General features: G+C 50.5%; 1 protein-coding gene and 1 long non-coding RNA gene across 3 annotated transcripts in view; both read left to right on the top strand.

Moving 5' to 3' along the window:
- Positions 1-588: 588 nt before the first annotated feature.
- LOC147580487 (uncharacterized) lies at positions 589-17,210 on the top strand. The gene is made up of 2 exons (XR_015252974.1): positions 589-854; positions 16,426-17,210. It is a non-coding gene; the product is annotated as an uncharacterized LOC147580487 (long non-coding RNA).
- A 2,306-nt stretch (positions 17,211-19,516) lies between these two features.
- Positions 19,517-20,712, top strand: part of BNC1 (basonuclin zinc finger protein 1) — a 55,742-nt gene continuing 54,546 nt past the window's right edge. The window contains exon 1 of one of the 2 annotated variants that reach the window (XM_086711708.1): positions 19,517-20,001. The gene's annotated coding sequence lies outside the window, so the exon portion shown is untranslated. The remainder of the gene's footprint in view (positions 20,002-20,712) is intronic. The other variant, XM_086711710.1, reaches the window with a different exon arrangement.

Genomic DNA, 20,712 nt, shown 5'->3' with positions numbered 1-20,712 from the left:
AACATGGCACCATCCACGTTGGCTTTATGTTGGTATCCTCCACAGCACCAAAGACGTTCAAAGCCCAGGTTTGGTTTGGTTTTGTTTTAATTTGAGAGAGAGAGAGAGAGAGCACAGGAGCCAGGGAGAGGGGCAGAGAGAGAGAGAATCCCAGGCAGACTCCATGGTCAGTGCAGGGCCCGATGCCGGGCTCCATTCCATGACCCTGGGATCGTGACCTGAGCCAAAATTAACAGGCAGACACTCAACCGACTGAGCCACCCAGGCTCCCCGGAGCTCAGGTTCTAAAGCCAGTAAGAACTAGTTTCAAACACCCACCTTGTAGCTGGGTGACCCTGGGAGCTCATTTAACCCCTCTGAACCTTGGTCTCCCTGTCTGTAAAGTGAGAATACTGGCAGTGCCTGCCTCACAGGCCTGCAGGAAGGAACAGAGAAGGCTGTGGGAAGGCAGTTTATCAGGGAATCTCAACTCACGGGGGTGAGTAAACAAGGAATTGTTTTATTTATCTAAAGCTCGCCATTAGGCATGTTCTGTCAAACCCTCCTTTCCTGTCGGGGAGTAGCAGCCATGATGGTATGTCATTCCAGTTCTATAACTTCTTGGCTATTTTTGGTTCATCCTCTTTTTTTGGTTGTGATTGCTTCCAACGGTCTTATTTATTTTTTAAGATTCAGTGTTGTTCAGTGAAAAACTACGGAGTCTGGAGCCAGCTGCCGGGGTTGAATCCAACTCTGCACTTAACGAGCTGAGCGCCTTGGGCAAGTTGCTTCACCTCTCTGTGCCCCCTAGTTTCCTCATCTGTTAAATGGGGATGATGATGGTACCTGCCTCTCAGGAAGGAGTATTGCCAGGGGTAAGTGAGCCGCTACAATTAAAGCTCTCAAAGAAGAGTGCCAAGCTCGCAAAGGAAACATTGTGTAAGTTTGGCTATTATTATACCCAGCCCAGAGTTCCTCTCCTTCTGCGGGGCCGGTGGTTGTGTCTGCTGGCTGTTCTGGTGATCTCTCTCATCCTCCTTCGTTCTCATTCCGGCTTTTCACAACAAAGCCGGCGTTGGGGCCTAGAGGAAGAAGTGGAAGACAGCTGTCATCTCCCTTGGCCCAGCAAGGGGGACATAATTCCCACCCAGCAATACTGTACTCTACATGGCTTTGATGCTGGCCGGTGGTGCCTTCAGGAGGCCCCAGAGGAGGGCTCCCTTCCGGGCAGCCCCCCATCGATGGCCCATTTAGATTTTGGGCCTGTATCTTCCTGGCCAGCTCACAGCATCCTGGTGCAGATCCGATGCTCCCCTCAGTGTGGTCACGGGCTCCCAAACACACGTACCCTCAGCAGGCCAACTCTTAGACCCGTGGGCACATGTAGAATCAATCTCATGTTCCAGCTGGGATGGAAACTCCAGATCAGGGGCCAACAGATGGGGGGGTGGGTCCCGCCCCCCGGTCTCCACCCACGGCTCCCAACACACAGCTGCCCCCAGCGTTGCTCCTACACACCCCGGGCACCGCGGTGACAGGCTGGGTCAGGGCCCCCATTGGTCCCTGCGTGAGCCAGGAGTGCACCGCACCCCCACCCCACCAGTGTGACAGAGGTTTCCCCAAGCCTCCTTCCCCCGCTTCAAAGACAGAAGTTTCTCCATTCCCAGCTCCCCGGGCACACCTGGCCTGGCGGTCTCTATAGCCATTGTTGGGGGATTGTGGCTGGGGGAAGTGGGGGTGATGCTCACACTTCCTGCCACAGTGTTTCCCCCAGCAGCCCCAGGCCATGGTTCTCTAACCTAGAATGCGGGCACCTTGATCCCTTCATTTCCTACCTGCAACTTGGCTTACCAATTCAGGCACATGATACCCAACACCGTCCTGTGATGCATCATGATGAATATAAAATAAAAGGGGGGGTATTACACATTGCTTTTGAAGTATATTTGGGGGAGCCTGGGTGGCTCAGCCAGTTGAGTCTCCTACTTCGGCTCACATCATGATCTCGAGGTCTGTGAGTTCAAGCCCCGCGCCGGGCTCTGTGCTGACAGCTCAGAGCCTGGAGCCTGCTTCGGATTCTGTGATTCCCTCTCTCTCTGCCCCTCGCCCTCTCTCTCTCTCTCTCTCTCTCTCTCTCTCTCTCTCTCTCAAAAAGTAAATAGACATTAAAAAAAATTTTTTTTAGTTTAAAGTGTATTTGAATAAGTGAGTGAACAAAAAACATTTAAAAAAGCATACTACCAACCAATATTATAAATACAGTAATAAATTGGCGGTAACTAATAGAATACCAATGAGATATGAAAATACGAGAAATCTAATTGTTTTGTAAATGATATTTAAATAAAGCCCTTTCTCTGTTATTGAATTAGAATGAGCCGCGGCTTGGAGCTGGGGCTCTTGTGCTCAAGATGCCGGTGACTCCGTACGTGTCATCCCAATGCTTAACTTTTTCTGTGGCTCAGGTATTGTTTCAAAACCTCCACAAATACTCCTTGAAGGCTCATGGATCCTGTGAGAAAAGAACTATTATTGCCATCAAGGCTGTGTTCCAGCTGAGGAAACCTGGGCCTGGTTTCTTACTGGAGAAACTTAGCAACTTAGCAACGTCACGTAGCTGGTAAGTGCCAGAGCCTGAGTTTAAACCCACGGAAGCTAGGAAAAAGAAAAAGGAGAAGAAGAAAAAGAAAAGCCCACGGAAGCTGGCTCCGGAGGTCATGCCCTTTGCCACGGCATTATTCTTCGCAGGCAGCACTCCCGTGAGCATTCAGCTTCCAGAATAAGCCTTTGCCATTTTTATTCCCAATTCGGGGACAGATGGTGGCACCAGACCCAGGAGGGCAGAGCCTCTGAGCTCCGCAGCAAACGGTGCCCCCAGGCCAAAGCGACAAGGCCACAGCTCTCCCTGGGCAAACCCGGTTAAGCAGACGTAGGATGGTTTCCTTCCAAGAACGTCTCTCCTGTCCATGTCCTTGTCAGTTTTCCCATCAGGAAAATGGACATGTGTAATATGCACCCGTGGCAATAGCCGCAAGAACTAATTAGCGCCTGAAATGTGTGTCAAGATCCCCGGCGAGAGGTGCTGTAATAGGGGCAAAGGATTCTCGCATGAGTTCCAGTTTTGCCTCCTGTGGCCCGGTCCTCCCTGGGCGGGAGGTGGTGCCCCGTCTTGTTGAGATCTGATCTCTAAATGCAACTGTGTGTTTTCTTTCATCCAAATGACTGTGCTCATCTCGGGAGCAGCCTTTAATTTTCTTCTTGGAACCGAGGACCATCCTTACTTACAGCAACAAAAGGTCCCTGGGACGGTGAGGTAAGATTTGAATTAAGATACCTTGGCATCCTTCACTCCCCGGCAATTAACGGGCAGCAGGTTTTCAGCAGCACTCACTCTCCTGAGAGCGCCCTTTGTCTCAGGACTGCCTGTCTGTCCTGTTGTCCGTCGTCCCGATGCAGCAGCCCCCCGGCGGCCGGCTGTCTGTAAGGTGCCAGGCAGGTGCACGGCGTGGCGGGGACCTCCGAGGGCCCAGCCTGATGGGGAAGCCATGTGGCTCTCAGACCCCCATCTGCGTGGCGAACAGCACATACGGCCAGGCCCCAGTGACTCGGAGGGGCTGGCTGTCCAGGCGGCCCGTTCTCCCCGTGTCTTCCTCACCCTCACCTGCCTCTGGGCCACCGTTGTTCATTATTAGCATCCCTCTCCGGAGAAGAGAGAAAAGGAGAGAAGAGCCAACCTTTGCTTGTCCGTTTGGCTCCTTGTCAGCGACTCTGGTAAATGTGTAATCTGATGGAACCATGGTCCAAGATGAGAATTTGGACTCCTTCCCTCTCTCTCTGCCCCTTGCCAGGCATGTGAACTCCTGTTGAGGCTTCAAGTCCCAGCCTTCCCCAAGGCCCCCGGGCAAAGTGAGAAGTTAGTCACTCCCTCCCTGGCTGCCAGAGCCCGTCTCCAGCACTGAGAAGCACTCAGCACACCGTGTGGTGCGGGATCACCAGGCCCCGTCTGTCGGCCGGTGCAGGGCGGGGGCGGGGAGGGGTGGGGAGGGGGGCTGCCGGCCTTCCTAGAGCTCCAGCCCCACACATCTGGGCCCCGTCCTTGGCACGTGACTGGGGGTGAGAAATGTGTGCTGAATGGCGCAAATAAACCCGAGTAGACCTGCTTTACCATTTCCCCAGAAAATCAGGAGTTAATGCTTTGAGGGGATTTTTGTCTGGAGTTTTCCCAGGGCTCATTTGCTCGTGGTTTTTAAGAAAACAATGTCACAGAATTTCTAGAGATGGGAAGTCCTTGATCCTTCTCATTGGCTTGACAGATGTCTGTTGACTCTCCATGATGTTGCTAGTGCTGTTTTAGGTGCTGGAGAAGCGGCCACAGAAAAACCCCCTGCCCTTGGGACGCTCACATTCTAGACACGATATTCTTCTCCCCCATAATTTCCTGCTCACTATTCGCCTCTCTAGTCCTTTTCCCTAAAGGCAATGAGCCATCTAAACCGTGTCCAGCAAATAAGCAGAAATGCCCAGGGTGGCCCGCTTAAGTCCCTGCCATTACGTGAGAAGCTTTTTAGGAGACTAGATGTCAGAGGGAGGCGGTGACCTGGGAGCACAGAGGCAGGTGGCGGGACAGGGAAGGTTTGTCACCTCCTGGAGCACAGTGGCAGCCAAAGATGGCCTCGGGAGGTCGTCGTGATGTCTGGTTCTGAGCGGGGAGGCAGCACAGCAGACTGGCCCAGTCTGCTTCTGCCTGAGCCAGGTCTTTAAGGGGAAGGACACGGAGTTTATCTAAAGTGCTGTGAATTCCCACAGCCTCAGGCAGACCCATATTCCAACGTAAGCACAAAAACAAATTCTAAAGCCAAGTAAATGACTGGTGATGAGCCACAGGTATGTATTATCACGACCATTGCTTTTCCCGGAGAATTCTCCCTGCGAGGGGAGGGGATCCACCCCACAGCCCTGATGTTCCGTCAGCTTTTCAGCAACCGCTTTCGGTGCCTGGAACTGAAACGGGGCCTGGCAGATACGTCGGTTTGCACAGTCCAGAACGGTACACTTCCCTGCAGGAAGGGGGTGTGCTGTGGACGAGGGGGGCCCCCTGGCCTTGCCGTCCTGAGGGTCAGCTTTTCAGCAACCAGAGCCATGATTGTAAAGGGAGATCTTTGTGTGGACAGGAAGGCAACAGTTTTTGGATGAGCTGACGTGATGATTGAAGTCCTTTTGGCTTTCCTGGTGTCTGGGTGGAAAGAGAACAGGTGTGTGCCTTTGCCAAAAATGACAGCCCACGAGGACTATGGATGCCCCGGGAACAGAGTCCTTCTGTGCCGGCCGTGAATTCCTCAGAGGCTGGGAGGTCTGCGGGTGAAAGCCGTGGGGGGGCGGGTGCAGATCTCTCCAAGACCTGGTTTCTAAGCAGTTGGTGGGAACAAGCGTTGAGAAATGTTTCTACATCTGCCCAGCCATATTCGCCCACGAGGACTACATACCGTGACTTCTGTTTCGGAACAGTATCCCCCGCTGCTGGCCAACTGAGGGGTTGTGGGCACACAGAGGCTTTCCTGACGAGGCCTTCTGGCTTCGTCCAGAGTGTCTCTGGCCTTGCCCTTTGTCCACCTCTCTCTGAGTGACATCGTATGTGGTTCCCTGTTTCTTCCCGAGGAATGTGTGTGTGTGTGTGTGTGTGTGTGTGTGTGTGTGTATGCACATGTGTGCCTGTGCGAGAGTGCACGCACGTTTAACCCTCTTTCGTGAGAGCAGCCAGGGCTCTTGCAAAGGCTTTCTCAGTAAGTGTAGAACATTTGGAGAAACTCCACATTCAGGGCGGGCTGTAGACGGGCCGGGCCGGTGGGAGCCCTGAAGGCTTGCCGGGGGACCAGGGCAGGGGTGTCGTGGGCAGCCTGGGCCCCCGGCCAGACCAGGAGGGAGAGACAACCTGGCGATGGGACATTTTTTCCCCCAAACAGCCTGCATGCGGCTGCATTCGAGACGGCTCAAAGTGACCCGGAGTCGGCAGTCCGCGCTGGGGCACCCGGGGGTGCTGGTCCCGTCCGCCCGCCGGTGGAAGTCCCCGGCACGCTGCTGGGTGCAGGAAAGGGCGTTTCTGCCACTCGGTGCCGTTCGAGCGTGGATGTGGCAGGCAGCCTCGGAATCAAGCTGACACGCGTCCCACGGCATGACAACTGCAGCGTGAGGTTCTCAGGGAGGGCTGAGTGTGTGCATGAGGTCACTGAGCTCTGTTACCGTCTGACCAGCCTCAGCCTGCGTCCCGGTGACACACATCTGCTGACTGGACGGATCGGGGCCTCGCGCTGTAGGCTGACTGGTGGGCCACGCTTGAAAGACTCCTGGCGTGTGCCCCTGCCTGCATTTTTTCACTCTTGACCGGACACATATGCTCTGCACAATCAGGACAGTGTTAGCATGCGGGGCCGAGGCGGCTTCCTACACATCTGGCCGGGGCGGGCTGAATCACTTCCCCCCCGGGAGGGTGGCTCCCAGCTCCGTGACATCTGGAGAGTGGCAGGAAGTGTCTGGATTCATCCCAGGATGATTTTTATCTCCACATGCTTTTCCAATTTCATCAGGGCCTCCGTGCTACATTCCAAGTGACATGTCCACATTCGCCACGGACAAGAATGACAGATGGGGAAAAATCATCTTTGACCCTTGAAAGTCGGTCATGTTTTATGAGGTAAGAGCTTGGGCACAGAAGGTATCGTAGGAGGGAGCCCAGGGATGGCTTGAAATATGGAAGTTACGCATGTTTTAGCTTTTGGACATAGAAGTCCCCTTCCCAAACTACCGGAGTATCCAAGCAATGAAAACGGCATTTCTCTTTTGCGTTGAGGCATAACTTACACCGACCAAAAGGCACAGATCTGAAGCATACACCGTGGTGACTTTTTAATTTTCACACATGCACGTGCCCCCCAGTGCCACCACAGAGGCCGAGGGTTTAGGACCTTCCCAGCTCTCCAGAAGGTTCCCTTGTACCCCTCCCTGTCACCAGCCCACCCGTGAAGGTTCCCCCCCCGCCCCGTTCCAGTCTCTCTGTCACCACGGAGTAGTGAAAAGGGCCCTTTTCTTTTCGGGGTCTTGCCGCTTAACAAACATCTCCGCATACGCAAACGACAGCAGTTTTGTGAATTGCCACAAAGGTGCCCGGGAGGGCCAAGTCGAGGCTCAGATCAAAGGATTTTTGTGCCGCCCGTGTGTCACAGCACACAGGGGTCCTCCTGGACCCGATGTTCCACGATGGAGGAAGAAGTGCTCCCGGAGGACAACTTTGTCTTTGGCCCTGGGGGAGAATTCGCGGTTTGCTCTCGATTCAGAAAAAACCAAGGGGATCTTGCAGCTAAACTCCTGCCCTTGCGAATGTAGAGCCACACGCTACACATGTTCTCCCCTCTGTGAGGGACAGCCAGGCCGCAGGCCCAGAGCCCCGGCTCTCTTCCTCGCTGGGCCTCTCCTGGGCCTTGCTCCCGTCCAGGAATGAGGCCCTCGTTGTAGCTTGCTCCTCTCCAGAGAAAACGCTTAGTCAGACCCAAAGCAAGTCGCTGCAGGACTCAAACTGTCCTCAGGAAATACCAGGAGAAAAGGCCGCAGGAGAGAGGATTAAGCCCTTCTGAGTATTCCAGAACCCCGTATCTCAGTTCAGCAGCCGTTGTCATTAGGCGGGGTGGACGTGTCCATTCGCCTGACCCGTCGTCCTCTGCCAGAAGCAGCCGCAGCCACGAGGACCTGACCTGGGGTGGACCGGCCTCGGCAACACAGACACAGCTTTCCTTTTATTTTTAGATTTGAGGGCAACCGCTCGGAGGGGTTTTCAGTTAGCTTTGGGGGGAAGCAGGAGAAGGGGGCTCTGGGCGCAAGACAGCGGAGGTGCTAATGGAAGGATCAAGGATCTTGGAGAAGGAGTCCAGAACAAGGGCTGTTTCTGCCTGGGTACGACACTGACTGTCAGCGGGACCTGGACAGGCCACAGCATCTCTGCCCTCTGCTCCCCATCTGCACCATGCAGGCCGATTATAAGAAAGCCTAAACACACAGCTGTTTTGCTTAGAGCAGGGGTGGGGGGTGGGGGAGGCCCACTGGGAACGTGGGTTCTTGAACGAGCGCCTCCCTTAGCTTCCTTCTCTAACTCTAGTGTGAGGAGTTGCATTCCCTCACGCTCCCCCAAGGGCCCCTCTCGGCGTTTGGCCACGCTGATGACAGGAGGCCCTTCAACGGCCTCCCGAGAAGAGGTTCCTTCCGAGAGCGCTCCGAGCCGAGGGCACGTCTGATGGGTCACCGCTCCCTCGCTCACAGGGCTTGGGCGAGGTGGGGCGAGGTGGATAACTTTGAAAACCCCAGGTAGGAGGGCGATAGAGTGCTTTCCACGTGAGGAGGGTGGACTTTTCCCTCTCGGTGGCCAAGTTCGCTGTCTAGTTTATGCCGATTGCCAGCACAACGACTTTGCATGGACTCAACAGTGTTTTGAGAGCCGATCTTGAGGCGGAACTAGAAGACATTCCCCAGGGAGAACACCCGAATCATGGGACCCTCACTGTCTGGCCGGAGCAGCCCGTGCGGCCCAGCCCTTCCGCACGATGGACTCTAGTCGCTGGGGTGCAGTCCACCTTGTCCGGAAATATACTGAGAAGGCTTTTTTTCAGGACTTTAAAGACAGTATGAAGAATTATACTGTGGTTGGTCTTTTTGCGTCTTGGGCTGGTCTCATCCAGGCACCTCACGTTACTGAGAATTGAACTTATCATACAAAATGCGCCATGCACAGCTTCCGGAACCATCGCCAAGTGTGTGCGTGCGTGTGTTACTGTGACGCGATGCCCTACCACGTCAGGGCTCCGATGTCCGCGTCCGCTTCTGCACGCTGAGGTCCTCAGCTCTGTGTGGAAAGGCCTCTCACACACTGTTTGAACCCCTTCTTTGGTCCTCGTCTGGGATTTACGTCAGCCCGGTGTCCTTTTCCACGTCCTGTGCCGTCTTCAACACAGATTAGACGGGGAGGTCCCCCCTTCCTGGTTGTTGTTCCCGTATCAATAGCGATGACTGCATCTCTGCACCCACGGCCGCTCAGAGGTCACGCAGGAAGCACATTGTCATGAACACAATTCACATGGCTCCGGGTAGCCCTCCCCCGCCGGCACTGGCACACGCCGTGAGTTGTGCACACACAGTGCAGACGCCCCGCACAGCTCTAGCAGAGCCTTATCTTTGTGCCGTGCACACCTTGTCCAGAAGCTCGTTCCGTTCAGCAGTCTGCCTCTCTGACCGCCACTGCAGCCAAGAGGGTTGGGTTGTTTTTTTGTGGGTTTGTTTTTTTTTTTTTTTTTCGGTGAAGGGAAGAATGTCTCCCCCACCGTGCAGATACAATCATCCATTTCAGCGAGCTCCCTGTGGCAAGGCCTGGCCAGGAATTTGCTGCTTAGTTATTTTACAGCCACTGCATGGCTGGGGATTGCTTTGTCTGGAGCCATCCGTTACCCACCTGCACCCCCGGTGGCCGGGGACCATGACTCAGACACGCAAGCGATGTTCAGTGGATGAACGGATGAACTTGGCATCTTTCAGACCTACCCATCTCTGATAAAGTAAGCTTTGGTTCAAAAGGAAGCTGCATCTGATTTAAGGTTTCTTTACAGGAGGAAACAAAATGGCTTGCGTGCATTTTAATGACGGAGAAGCGGGGGGGGGGGGGAGCGGAGGGGGGAGGCGGGCACTGGAATGAAGATATGTTTCCCACCCTTGAGATTCTTCAAATCATTTTTAATGAGGTGGGTGATCTATAAATAACGTCAACTTCTGTGACTCTTCTCCTCCCGTTTCCTCCCCCTGAAATGTCCTTTCATCCACCCCATCCCCAACTCTGAGCATCTAATTATGTCTATTATCCAAGACCCACACTCCAAGAAGCCCCCCTTCATCTCCCTGACTCCCTTCATTAAAGTATCTCTGTGGCTTTTACGGAGTTCTGCCCTGCCCTGCAGCCACGTGGCTCCTTGCCCAATCCCCTTAATCTGTGCCACGTAGAAAACTCCTGGAGAGTAGGACCAGGCTCTCCCCCAAGAGATCTTTTTTTTTTAATTAAGGTCTCATTGACATACAGCACTATCAAGAGTTTTGCACACGGTAGGCAGCGTGAATGTGCAGGAATGAACAGTCCCAACGGAAACCCTTTTGTGATTCAGAAGTAATTCAAACTAGCTTTTGGGAACACGGATTCCGATTATGACAACCTTCAGTTTCCTCTTTTGCGTATCCAAAAATTAAGATATGGAAAGTCATCTGCCTATCGACTTGTCAATCTTTAGACATATCCATCATAAAACCTATCTTTACATGTTCATAGTTGGACTATTTATAATAGCCAAAGGCTGGAAACCATCCAGATGCCCATCACAAACAGAATGGATAATACACTGTAGGATTTCACACAATAGAATACTACAGGGCAATTATAATGAGCAATCCACAACTATAGACAACGATTTGGGCATATCTCATTAACACGATGTTGAGTAAAAGGAGTCAGACAAAAAAAATATATGATTTCATGTATGTTAGGTATAGTAACAGGCAACACTTGTCTTTGCTGTTAGAGGTCAAGATAGTAACTTCCCTTGAGAGCATAAGGACTGGAAGGGGACATGAGATGTGGCTCCAGGGTGCTGACAATAAACCGCTTCTTGAGCTAGGTGCTGATTGCACAGGTTTTCAGTTTGTACAGATTTATTGAGTTTTATGCCTATGACACGGGTACCTTTCTCTGCTACATGTACTGTCCCTGGAGAGCTCTTGGCCTGGATCCTTCTTTCCATGTCAAGAATCAAAAGGTATCAGGATTCAAGCTCTGCTACAGTGTAGTGTGTTAGTTATCTATTGCTGTGTAACAAATTACCGCCCCCCCCCAAAAAAAAAAAAAAAACCTTAGTGGTTTTAAAGAGCAGACATTTATTATCTCTGAGCTTCTGTAGGTCAGAAGTCGAGGAACAATTTAGCCAGGCAGTCCTACTCAGATTCTCTCAGGAGGTTGCAGCAAGCTGTTGGCAGGGGCTGCTGTCACCTGAAGGCTTACCTAAGTCTGTAGGATTCACGCCCAGTATGACTTATGCCTGTGGGAAGGAGGCCTAAGTTCCTCACCATGTGAATCTCTCCAGTGGACTGCTTGAGTGTCCTCACAATATGGCGGCTGGTGTCCTCCAGAGCCGGTAAGAAGGAGCGGAAGGAACAGCCTCAGTGTTTCTTATCACTTAGTCTCAGAAGTCCCACATCATCTTTCCTACCATATCTGTTCATCAGAAACAAGTCATTAAGTCCAGCCCACACTCAAGGGGAGGGGAATTAAAGTCCACCTCTTGAAGGAGAAGTATCACAGTATATCCTCTTGTGGCTATATCTTTAAAACCATCAGAGTCCCCCTCCAAACCACAAATTATTTACATCCTTCCCATATGTAAAAAGTCCGTCATCCCCTTCCAAGGCCACCAGAATTCTCACCCATTTGAACATCAGCTCAAAGCCCAGAATCTCATTGTCTGAATCAAGTTCAGATGCAGCTGAAGCTCCTCGGGCAGAGTTCTTTGAGTGCAGCCCCTTACATACACTTCCCCTCACTGTGAACTAAAGATACACGTTATCTGCACCAAACCACCCCCCCTCCCAAACATATGATGACAGGACAGGCACAGAGTAACCACCATAGATGCACCTGTTCGAAAGGGGGTAAGAAACCGGGAGGTACACCAAAGCCACTGGCTGGTAGCCGTCCTGAAATCCAGCTGGGCAAATGTTGGAAGTTCCTTGTCTAGGATTCAGTCCCATATCTGCTCAGGAGTGATTCTCATGGCTCTCATTTCTACGTCTAAATTTTTCTTCCTTTTCCATGAAAGGTGACCTGTGTTTGCAGCTGCATAATTTTGCTTGCTTCTCACCAATAGAATTCTGGGAGTCCAAAGACTTCTTTTCATTTTGTACTATCTCTTTCCCTTTCAGTCCAAATGTGATTTTTTTTTTTTTAAACCAAAGTGAACCTGAGACACAGGCTCTGAGGTGAATGTGCTGCCCTATTTCAAACAAGCGTGTGGCCGCCATATCCAACCAATCTCTCTCAACGTGCCCATGAAAACATAGGGAAATATATCTTTTTTAATTCTCATTGCTGAAAACGAAGACACCCTTGCTTCAAGAAACAGACAGAATCTTGGAGAAACTGATACTAAACAATAAGGTGGACAGAGCAAAAATGTTATAAATGTACTGTTGTTTTTAGTTCGTGGAATGATCTTTTTTCGGGTCTCAAAACAGAGACCAACAGAAGAAGAAAAGAAAGGATGATATCTGTAGCTTCCTTATCGTTGCCAGAAAACCAGGCCACTAGCCTTCTGCCTTTTGGGCACTATGCCTGCCCCACCCCACCCCACCCAGTATAACTTTCTCTACACAGAGAAGGCAGGCAAATGGGTGACACGCACTGGCTATCCTGAGATGTGGTCTCCACAAGTGAGGCAATGGAGACATAAGAACCCTGGTCGCAGTGCATTCTGGGAATTGTAGTTTTTGTGCTCGATAGCAACTCAGAGTATCAAAGAAAGAGCCCAAGAACAGAGAAATTACAGTGGGCCCCCAACACCAGCTAAAACAGATGATCTTCTAAATAACACACAATCGAATACAAAGGTGAACATCTTTTTCTTGAAGACAATCTACATTTCGAAAAAATATATAATAATCTGGATCTAATACCCCAGACTGGATTTAGAAACAAGAGAAACAGAGGAGAGGAGAATTTAAGTATCAGGTAACTATTGACCCTAACAATGAAAGAAGCATGGATGAAAGATTTCGGAACTTTAACAGCTTATGAAAGTTGAACCTGGATATACGTTCCAAAACACTAGTGACTTTGGCCAGAGGAATAATACACCCAGAAAAGCCAAGAAAGTGTTTAAGAAGTGTAATAAGGTATGCTAGTGGTTCTCAAACAAGTAGGCGTCAGAATCACATGAAAAACTTGCTAAAACAGTTTGCTAAGCCCCACCCCCAAGGGGCTATAATTCCAGTGGGTCTGGGTGAGACCTGAAAATTGGCATTTTGAACAAGTTCCCAGGTGATGCTGAGTGCCTGAGGACTATAAGAACCACTGAGGTACTAGAAAACGTGTTATAAAATTACAATAACTGATGAATGGATAAAGAAAATGCATATCTGTACGATGAAAACTATAAAAAAGGAACAAAATACTGATTCATCCTAGCACACAGATGAACCTTGGGAACATGACGCTGAATGAAAGGAGTCAGACACAAGCCACATAGCGTATGGTTTCATGTCTACGAAATATCCACAGACAGGCAAATCCACAGAGACGAAAAGCAGATTCACGGTTTTCGAGGGTTGGGATAGGGAGGAAAGCAGAGTAATGGGTACAGGGTTTCTATCGTGGGGTGGTGATGAAAACGTTTAGAAATTAGCGGTGATAGTCGCGTGACCTTGTAAAGATACTAAAACCCAACTGAATTCTGCATTTTAAAATGGTGAATTATATGGTCTAGATCTCAGTTTTGAAATATAACCAGGGGCACCTGGGTGGCTCAGTCGGCTAAGCGTCCAAATTTGGCTCAGGTCACGATCTCACGGTTTGTGAGTTCGAGCCCCACGTCAGGCTCTGTGCTGACAGCTCAGAGCCTGGACCCTACTTCAGATTCTGTGTCTCCCTCTTTCTCTGTCCCTCCCCTGCTCACGCTCTGTTTCTCTTTCTCTGTCAAAAAATGCATAAACATTAAAAAACAAAAGATTTCAAAATCAGAAAGGAGCTGTGCGTGAAACAGTAAGAGTTGTATGGAAAGACTGTTACATGAAATGCTCTTCAGCCATTAAAAAATGTTGTTGTAGAATTAATATTTACTGCCATGGAAAAATGCTCATGATATACTCTCAAATGGAAAATACAGGTTACAAAATTATATATATACTGAGCCAACATTTTGGGTTTTTTTTTTTTTTTTTTTTTTTTACGCTGTGTATGTGATGTAGAAGATCCAGAAAGTCATACACCTGGCGTTCCAGAAGGTGTCTAGGTGAGGAGCATAGATGGGGGATTTTTTTCTTTCAAGCTGTTTTTTTCTGCAAGCGCTTTGCAGTGCTTGTGTAATAAGGAAACAATTTTCACTTTTGAAAGCAATGTAACGTACAATTGAGGGGGACACTCCATTCTCTCCGATGACACTCTGATGGACAGGAAATGGAAACCAGGGGCGATGTGTCCACTGAAGGATGAGGCAGAGATGCCTTAGGGGCCCCTCTCTTTCTGCCGGATTCCTACCACGATAGTACAGGATTCTGCTAACCAGAGGTGCTCTGCTCTTGAGGCCACTTGCTAACTTCAGGGAGACGGTGCTTCTTGAAGAGTACCCTGTGTTCTTGGAGAAATCTTTATTTCCCTAAATATTTCCTGTGGGAGAGAAGTCAGAGACCCCAGATCACTGGGAAGGTAAGGACATCAGACCTGAACACCTTAGCGGGTGTCACCTTCACTAGCGAGAATGGTTACCGTCGTTCAACACTTCCTACTTGCCAGGCTCCGAGCCAAGTGTTTTCCACGTATTAACTCATTTAATCTTCCCAGCAACCCAATGCTCTAGGTACTATTATTATCCCCATGTTAGAATGAGAACCTGAGGCACCCAGAGATGAGGTAACTTGCCTAAGCTCACAGTGTTCAAATCTAAACATTCTGCCTGTAGAGTCTTTATAAGACTTTTTAACAATAGCTTTATACATCCAGGGGCCCCGGGGGGGAGGGGGGGCTCAGTCGGGTGAGCGTCTGACTTCGGCTCAGACCTCGATCTCACCGTTGGTGGGTTCGAGCCCCACATCGGGCTCCGTGCTGACAGCTCGGAGCCTGGAACCTGCTTCGGATGTTGTGTCTCCCTCTCTCTCTGCCTCTCCCTGCTCGCTCACTGTCTCTCTCTCTCTCAAAAATAAACATTCAAAAATGTTTTTTAATATTGAAAAAAAACAGTAAGTTTATGCTTCTGGGTCCAAACAAACTTCTTGCTGCTGTCATTTGGGAAAGTTTCTTTACCTCCCCACGAGGCTCTGGTGTCTCTTCCAGAGAGGATCAGAGTAATCGTTGACACATTTTGCATCATCTCACATCCACCCACTCTGGATCCCGGAGAGGCAGGGTTCCTTGGACCCCCTAGGTCCTTCCCTGCTCCCCAATCCCGTTGCCCCATGGGTTCAAGATGGAGGGGGGGGCAACCATTGGGCTGTTGGCATGATGGATCCTCATAACACCTTATCCTCAGGGGGTTCAGGACTTGTAAGTCACGTCCCGGGTCCCTCCTGCCGGCTGTGACATGCCGGGCACACCAAGAGCCGGATCCTGTTTGAAATCCCGAGGCGTGGGCAGTGCTCTGGAATTTTCAGGTTTTTTTCTGAATTTTCAGGAAGTTATTTTATTCCGTGACAAATGGGGCCAGGAGCATGGGAGGAGTCCACCTGGAGTGCATGGAATAAGGGAGCACGTTGTCTCTAGAGAAATTCAAAACAATAACAGAACTCGACCTGCTCATTTGTCTGTTTTTGAAGGATGGTTGACACAAAGTCTATCTATTTTTTATCATCTCCATGCACCAACAATTCCAAACAATTTCAGTGATAAAGGACCCCAATCTGGGTCTCTCCCACCAGCCCCCCCCCCCAAACACACACACCTGGGCATACTGCATACCAGCTTTCATTCCCAGCTTTCTGCCATTTTATTTGTGAGTCATCAACCCCCAATGCCCTGCCTCTTCACTGGGGTTCTTTGTCCCCCAAGTGGTGGGTGAGGAAAATGGGTGATGGGAGAGGGGGAGGGGACTGGCCTTTAAAGGCTGTGTCTGCCCTGTCCGCCCCTGCGAAGGCATCTGGGACACCGGAGCTGGGGAACCAGGCATGGGGCCCAACTTCGACTTTCCCTTGAGGGCAGACATTGTCCCCAACTTGGAGTCAGGCTCATGCTGGGAAAGGGCGTGCCTCTGAGACCCAGCCCTGATGTCCCAGCTTCTGCAAGACATTCCCTGTGCCCCAAGGCAGGGTTAGTCACTTCCTTCTGGAGGAACTTCTGTACACCCCTTTGTTAGAGCACTGGGCTCGCTGGCTTGTGCGCTTAGATCACCCCACTCTGCGGGGAGCTACCTGAGGGCAGGCGCTTCCTAGTTCTTCTCTGTCCCCCCAGTTGTAACAGAGGGACGGACACAGAGCAGAGGCTCAAAACTGCTCAGTGACACCGAGAAGAGAATCACACGCTGTCCTCCTCTTTCCCTGTGAAACCTGTCCGCTACGGGTTTGCAATAAATACGGGCTAGGGTGAGGCCGTCGTTCATTCATTTGTTCCGCGTGTGCTGGTTTATTCTTATGCAATTATCATTACGGTAAAGTGGCGTTTGTTTTTCTTTACAGTCCTTGACCCGAGCGAGTTCATTTGTGAAAGGCGTTAAACGGCAGAGCTGCCGGAGGGATGGCAACTCCGTGCAAAGCGGGGACGGTTCTGGAAGGAGATTCAGACATTCCACACGGGAAGCTAGCGTGGTCCGTTCGCTCTGTGGCGTCTATGGAGACCTGCTGAAGGAACGGAACCTGCCGGTGTGCAGGAGGGCCGAACCTCCTGGGAAGGGCTGCGTCCCAGCCACCCCACCGAGGCTGGCCGCCATCAGGGCCCGGTCGGGACCTCGGCATAGTAAGGGAAGTACTTACTAACAACGGGTGGGGATGGGCTGGAAGGAAAACATGATAGGACTCGTTCAGCCTTGTCCAGGCCACACCCAGTTTAGTCAACGACTTCTGAACCCGGAGAACGTAAAGGAACACAGTGGAGCTTGGACCGAGGGCTTTGAAATAAAAATGTCAACGCGCTCCTGCGAGTGTGGCCCAATCCCGTCCTCTTCCAGAAGAGAAATGCCCCACGTGGCCAGGCTGGTCCTGAAAAGGAGCCCCGTCCTACAGACACCGGACCGTTCTACTGAAGGAACAGCCTGCCGGCCCGATCTGCTTCCTCCCCTTGAAACAGAGGAACCGGGACTGGCTGACCCGCTAGAGCCGTGTCAGCAGGAATCAGAGGGAATCCGTTTTCTGCCAGGATGGAATTGAACCTCCACAGGCACGCGCTGTGGCGGCATCTAAAAATACGTTTTCTAGGCGCCTGAAATGTAAACGCAGGTAAAATAAATAAAAGCCAATTAACAATAGCATCTGGGGAGACACCGCTTGGGGAAAAAGAGAGGGGAACGTAGGGGAAATCCTTGGGAAGTACACAGCCGATGGCTTCCTGAGGCCCGGCTTTGACATCTTCTGAGAACCTTCCGCGGCCTCGCAGGCAATGTTAGCACAGGTGGGGTTTGCAAACCCGTATCCCATGGGCCAAATCCGGCCCACAGCTGTGTTTCGTTGGCTTCAGTGGCGTGTTTGTTTTCTAAAAGTGGAAAATCTGCAAACAGGACGTGTGTTTTCCAGTTTGCCGCGGTCCTCACTACTTCCAATTGTCTTGCACAGGCTTGTCACCTGGCCTGCCAGGCCTCTGTGGCCATGACGCCCTGGACTCCAGTTCTCAGCCTTGGCTGCCCGTTGGAATAATGTGAGCGGGCTTTGGAAAATACCCGTCTTTGGGTCCCACCACACCCCTCACCCCCCACCCCCCTAGAGATTCTGATTTAATTTACCTGGAGAATAGCCTGGAGGGCAGTTTCTAACGCTCCCCCAGGTGATTCTAATGTGCAGCAAAATTTGAGAACCGCCCAGGGCATTTTCCACCAGGCACTGTTTATCCCCAGGTTGACTGGTCTCCTTTACCTAGGGCTGGGCCTCCTGGTCATAGAACCACCAACCTCACCCAGACCCTTGAAGCTGACCTTCTCGGAAAGGGGTCCAGGCCAGACTCCCCAAAGGATCCCTCACCACTAGGAAGATAACGATCTCTTTCGAAATGATGAATTTAGGGCCACTCTTCTAGAGCTTCTAATACTTGGCGACTTAAGCACAGACACATTTGGAACCAGTCAGCCCGTATTAAGCACGAAGCACTTTCTCGTTTGATTTCTCATCTCGGATTGATAACAACATCGTGGAGAAGGCATTGCTCTCCCGTCACAGGTGGGAGAATGGTGACACCCAGCCCTGGTGCTGTAAAAGCCCTGCTTTGTAACTCTGGCTGCAGCTGAACTTATTTTAATAAACATCCAGTGTGTGCTGTGCAGTCTGTGGAGGGCTGTATTCCAGAACAGCCCTAACAACTGGTGACAGCCAGAATTTACTCTGATTGGGTCAGCCCGTGCCATGTTGGTTTGTAAACATTGGCATTTAGAATCAATGGACTCGTATTAGGCACCAGGCACTCTGTCTTGTCACTGCTGTTGCTAGATCCACAACAAAGGTGATTAAGAGGTGGCCCCGGTGCTTGAAGGCTCGGGCCTCGAGGGGGAATTCAGCACTGAAGTCCTTCCAATAGGATAGTTGCGCGAAGAAGACGTAGGCGTAAGCGGAGTGTGAGGCGGCAGCAAGAGGGACGCGTATACTTCTATCTGCAAACACCAAGGAAGGCTTGGGCAGAGCAAGAGGTATTTAGACCTGCATCTGGAAGGACGACTAGGAGTCTCCCCGGCAGAGGAGGAGGTGAGTGGGTGGAGGTCCTTGCTGAGCAAAGGCACAAAGGCATACCACTGCCCAGCATGTTTGGAAAACTCGGCTTTGAGTCAGGAAAAGAATTCCACATTCCCTTGAAAGTTAGTTTACCCTGCTTATCTAGAAACCTAATGGTTCCGAATGGCGTTAACTATGTTTTTCAGTGTTGGGCCCATCCAGGTGGGCTGCAGGTGAGTCCCCCAGCTGCAAAGACAGAGCTCCCTGCTGTAACATCCTCTTCTGTGACCCAGCTCCTTTCCTTCTCAAATAACGTTCCAGAATTCTAAAAGTGACCCTTATCTCCAGCAGAAAGGAATCTCGTTTTCTCTCTCGCTGTATGCAGTCACAGGCACACTGATGTTGCTAATTACTTTCTGCTGGCTAATTCCAATAGCAGCATGATTTTACAAATCACAGGAGAAGATGGCAATCAGAGAAAAGGAGCACATGATATAAACACTAATACTTTAGATATTTGCTTTAACTCGTCTTGGGACAGTTCTAGCCTACGTCATGCCACTAATCAGTACATTCACATTACTGTCTATAATTCCTCTTTGCCAGGTTGTTTAAAATCCACACTCTACCCTTTACCCTGGACATCCCTTCCTTAATGCTGTTGAATTCAGAAATTATGGATTTTTTAAAGTATTTATTTATTTTTTGAGAGAGAGACAGAGTGCGAGCAGGGGAGGGGCAGAGAGAGAGGGAGACACAGAATCCGCAGCAGGCTCCAGGCTCCGAGCTGTCAGCACAGAGCCCGACGCGGGGTTCAAACCCACGAACAGCGAGATCATGACCTGAGCTGAAGTCGGGTGCTTAACCGACTGAGCCACCCAGGCGCCCCAGAAATTACGGATTTTTATATTCAAACTCCGAGAGTTATCTAAAGGCTTTTATTTGATGTAATTAATACGGCTCTACCTTCTCAAGTGAATGCGTCATCAGACGTAACATTACCTTGTCCAAAGTGCGCAGGAGCCTGAGTTCTCCTTTCCACGTGCGTGTGTGTTAGCCTGGAGTAACGTACATGACTTTGATATTCTTCAATACAGTCAAGCTGCAAGGTCTGTACAAGATTAATTACAAACTTAGGGGCCCGGGGTAGGTCAGCCCTTCATTATCATTAATGAACCTTCTTCATCTGCACTAAGAGACCTCTAATTGGGTTTATTTCTTACAGTGGGGCATGTAAGTATCCTTCAGAAGTTTACTTTGCCAACCTATGTTGTGGGATAAACCTGCTAATCCATGCAACCTTGGACGATCCGCTGAGAATAAGTAAATTTCATGACATGAGCTGGTTGAGGAAGCCACAATGAAAACCCACTACATCACAACATAGACTTGGTTCATTAATCTGTAAGTAGAACCTGGCCTTAATTATTCATGATAATAGCCCTTAATATACTAGTTCACTGCGGCATATTTTGTATCAGTAATGGAGGTCTCTGTCCTTTACGAACTTACGACAAGTCTCTGCTATTAAATCTTCACTGAGAGGCGGGCTACGAGCCTGACCAGGGATTTCATGGGAATGTCATGTTCGAAGCGTAATAATCAGGCTTTACTGTTCTGAAGAGACTTTCATCCTAAGGATCTCAAAGCACTTTATGAGCCTTCATTAGTGCCAGGAATACCCCGAAGGCACCATGGTTTTACTATCTGTGTTTTATAGGTGAAGAAACAAGACCCGGGCTGGTAAAGTGACTTGCCCAAGGTCACAAGACAGATTAGCCAGACATCTTACAGGGTTTCTTCAGAAGAAACCATGTGTGTGTCATTTCAGCTAAAGGACCTTGGCCGTGACTTGCAGTGTCTGGATGCCCCCCACACACACACACCCCCTCTGACATAGTTGAGGCACGTAACAGGCCCTCGGTGCCTGTCGGCTGAAGGGAGGGAAAATGCTGGTGCTTCCGATTCAGAATCCCTTATGAGCTACCCAAACCCCTTTGCTCACAGTTTCTCTCCCCCTGAGTATCCCAAACGTGTCGCTGCTGTCACTTTCACATTTGCACTAAGAAGGGGGTGTTTGCAGGGTTCGGCTCTGAGGAAGAGGAACAGTGATTT

The sequence above is a fragment of the Puma concolor genome, chromosome B3, assembly GCF_028749965.1.
Source record: "Puma concolor isolate L17-30 chromosome B3, mPumCon1.1.hap2, whole genome shotgun sequence".
NCBI classification, from domain to species: Eukaryota; Metazoa; Chordata; class Mammalia; order Carnivora; family Felidae; genus Puma; species Puma concolor.
This window is presented reverse-complemented; position numbering and strand designations above follow the sequence as displayed.